The following is a 4,408-nucleotide window of genomic DNA, read 5'->3' as shown; positions in this document are numbered from 1 at the left end:
TGATCAATTGTTGTAATTGGGTATGTCAAATACTTAATTCAAATTAACAGCTAAATTTTGTGGATCTGCGAAGATATAGGAGTGAGGAAGAAACGAGAAGAAGGAGGTGTTGAAGGAGATAAAAAAGGATAATTTTGGCTTAGGGAGAGAAAAAAAGATAGAAAAGTTTTCAATTGGATTTGAAAGGAAGCTAGAAAACTGCAATTTCAAGGCATCAATGCTCTATCCAGAGAACTTGGAGTTTCAAGGATCACATTTTAATGGCTTACAAAGTATGACCATGGTTTCTCGCTACTGTACACCGACGAGCTTGGATTCAACTTTGAGAATTCTCAAAGTTGTCCCCTACCTCTCTTGAATCCCTTGTGCTTAAGAGGGAATCGGGGATAACCAATTAGCAAGACTCGGGGTCTTGAAATTTTCGGCTAATACCTATCCCGAGAAACTTTGCTTACACACAAGCGAGATCAACTATCAACCTCAACCAATTTTGGTCGAGCCTATAGCACTTAATTCACCCTAGATTTACCATTGATTTTTTCTTCATGCTCTCTGGATGAAAGTGATTCTGTGGGTCACCATTAGGCCAAAAGAAACTCAACATTGTCATCCTCATTGCTAGTGATACCAAAAGCTTGTAAACACTTCTTTATTCACACCCTTTAATTTAAAAGGGTGTGGTTATTATTATTTCCATTTTGAGTGGCTGCCCACCAAGCTCAATTGCTATTTAAAAGTTAATGCACACTCTATAAACAGTGGCTAGCTCGCAACAATCTCTTGAAATCTCTATCCGTTGAAGTACATTGAGAGAGTTGGGATTCTTTTGCCGATTGCCTCCTACAACTGGGACAAGGGAGTTCAAACGCAAGCAAAAATTCAATTTTTTTGCATATTGATTGTAATGCTTATGGTGGATAGACCAACTAGGCATTCATAACAATAATAAGCATGGTTTAAAGAAGAAATCAAGCATAAAACATATGAAAAAAAAAAAAAGATATCTTTGTTTAATGCTTGGTCCAAATGCGACATAATTTTGTGCATTTGAAAAGTTTGCAAAAACATTATGTGCACAAATGCATTTTAATAGTTCAATCAAGCGGGGTAACTTGGCTTAGAGAAAGTGAGAAGAGCAAGAAAACAAAACATAATCAAGCAAGTCTCCATAAAAAAGAAAAATCACACATATTCTAATGCTTGATTCCAAATTAGCTCTAATCAATCGGTTAGGGAAGTGACCATGTAAATGTACCCAAATCCAAGGAGAGAGATAATTAGGCTTGAGCTTATTTAGCCTAATCCTAAAAAGTTATGAATTGATTTAGTGTTGAGAGAGAGAGAGAGAGAGAGCACTAAATCTAGCATAGAGATCTAACTACTGCAATTAGAAAATGCTAGTTGCATGTTAGCTCTGATACCACATGTAATGTCGATGGTGGATAGACAAACGAGGTATTTCTTCATAATAAGAGATTAATAACAATTAGCAATAAGTATTAGAGAGAATGTGCTCAATGTAAAAGGAAATAAAGTTGCTTGATTGATTAGGATTTAGAGAGAGAATTACAAGCTAAGCATGGTGGCTTTATATAGGCTCAAAATGGAAGGTGGAAACAAAATGTTGAAAAGTGATATGCGTCAAATGTGGAAAAAGGTCACGTACCATGTGGGCTATACCAAATAGCATGTGACCATAGTTGTGTAGCATGTTTGCATAGTAAAGAAGCATGTTTAAGGCTTATGGGTTCCATAGGAAAAAATGTGATTATGCATATAAATGGTGCATGCTTAGCTTAAGGTTTGTTCTCACCATGAGTGCAAGCTACATGCTTACCTCAACGTTGACCTACTCAACCAATCACTAATTTTCAACCTTGCCTTGGTACCGCACACTTGGACTAGATGTCATAATCAACCTTACAGCTAAGTAAAAATTTATTTTGTATTTTTCTTTTCTCTCGCTGCCTACATACTAATCATATCCATATATATAGCCATTAAACACACACACACACACACACACACACACACACACACACACACACACACACACACACGCGCGTGCACGTGCCTCTACTATATTATGAAGGCGATATTTAGGCACTCCACATGGCTACAAGCGGGAGGTGATGGACGTGATCCACACAAAAGTTTGGACCCCGTAATCTTGAAGGGAATAGGAGGCAATCATGCAAGGAAGATCGAGATCTTGGTAGAGGGGAAGGCAAACAACGGGGCCTGGAAGGAAGTGCAAACGGTATGGTCAGAGAGGCCACACACACACACACACACACACACACACAGAGAGAGAGAGAGAGAGAGAGAGAGAGAGAGAGAGAGAGAGAGAGTCCATTGTTGCAGACACACATAGACACGTTGGAATGAGCTAGTCACTTTTGATAGCTATTCTAGGTTGGATTAGTAGAGGTAGTTAAACCAGATTAGGCAAGTAGATTTTAGACAACAGATTAGTCAAAGACAAAGACTGAACTAAAATGGAAATGGAAGATTGATATTGGAATTTGAATGTATAATTAGATATTTACAATTGGTAGTAAGTACAAGAGTATGAGCCAAAGAATGCTCTGAGCTCAATGGCAAAAGACTACAAGAGCATGACCAGTTCTAGGAGTGATACTAGACAATAGATTCAATGCTAATAGTTTCTACCAAATGAGTAATGGGCCCTATTTAGAGGTTTCAAACTAGGCCTCTAACTAACTATCTCCTTGCAATTATTATAGTACTTGAGCTCAATATTTACCAATTTTTGATGCTAGTATGACTTCTTGACTGAGATTTGTTCGCACTATCTACATTTCCTTTCCCTTTTTCTTTGAATTTTGGAATATTTTCAAAATTTTAGGTATGTTGTTGAGAATCTCAGATGTGTTGCTGAAAATAGATTTGAATCTATCCACTTTCAAGTATGTTGCTTAAAAATTCAGATATCTTGTTGAAATTTTCAGGTGTGTTATTGAAAATGGATTTGAATCTACCCACTTTCCTTCCAGCTCGCTCCTCGGCAACATATAACACATTGATCTGAGTGCACATTACTTCTTGCTAGCTGAAGTGAAGTCTCTCAGATCTCTATGCTTATGCATTGGCTTGTATATCTAAACACTATGTGAACGTCATCGTTTTCTTTCATTTGGGGCCTTCTTCTTCGTGGATTTGTAGATGACCTAAGGTGGAGCGTGGATTGCCATTGGTTGTCCCGCACCTAGATTATTGGTACCAACATTCTCCTTTTGAATAAATCAAAAAATGGCTTCCTACTCCAAATGGTCCTTGCATTCAGCCATCATCTCCACATTGTAGGGTGTCAAGGCATTCCATGTCTTTTTATCAGTATCATACAATGTGCATTGTCCCATGGTTAGCCTAGCTCTGGCTGGCTTATAACACACTGAAGCAGTATGTATCCATCCTTCTTTGATCCAAGCCTTGAACAAGACTTCAAACATTTCTCTGAATTGAGGCTCTAATGCAACCTTTTTTGCTAGTTCCTTCTCTGGAATCTTGGAAGCTTCAACAGATAACTACAATAACTCATTGGTGATCTTAATCAGCTATCTAAGTTGATCCTGCCACTAGTACATTTTGCTTTTGAAAAGTTACAGATCCTCTTTCAACTCATCCACAATGAACTTCTGCTTGTTTCCAGACAAAATATCTCTCCTAGCCACCCACTGTGATTTTCTTTGCTCATACCATTCTTGTAGCTGATCTACTATCTTGATGTAGCATTGCAAATCAGCTATTTTTTTATACTTGGGATTTAGAGCATTGAAAACTTGGGAAGAAGATAAGCCCAGATTCACCTTTGAAAGAAAGTGCAAGGTATAGACCCAATAGTCACCCACAAGACAATATAACCATTAACTCCATCATGCATAGTATTGTTACAGAATAAAGATACAAAACTGACAAAGGTAAATTGACGAAAGTAAATCAATAACAATTGTACAAATCATAGGCAAAACCACTTGATTGTTAAGCTTTGCAAATGTAATAGTTACAACACCATTGTCATTATTGAGAAAATACAAGGTTTTCCAATAGTTACAAAAAGACGTATACATGTCATCTTATTATACATGCTATGACAAAAGGAAACTAATGCTATCTGGCTATGGCTAGACTGACGTTGTCTAATCAGACATCTCATCACATCCAAACGACGTATCTGTCAGATTCTGCAAAAAACATTAAGACTTTCAGTAAGTATAAACATATAATTACAAAACAATCTATTTTCTTAGCTTATCATTAAAATACAACAAATGTAAAAGAGTAAAGTGAAATGCTAACCATGCCGCTGTGAGAACTTAGAATGTCCATCAAGGCGTTAATGCCCTTTCTACCTGCGTACTCGCGGGTCACGTCCTGTCATCGACCA

Source organism: Adiantum capillus-veneris, chromosome 24, assembly GCF_014529385.1.
Source record: "Adiantum capillus-veneris isolate H3 chromosome 24, ASM1452938v2, whole genome shotgun sequence".
NCBI classification, from domain to species: Eukaryota; Viridiplantae; Streptophyta; class Polypodiopsida; order Polypodiales; family Pteridaceae; genus Adiantum; species Adiantum capillus-veneris.
The sequence above is the reverse complement of the archived record's forward strand: the minus strand, read 5'-3'. Positions refer to the sequence as shown.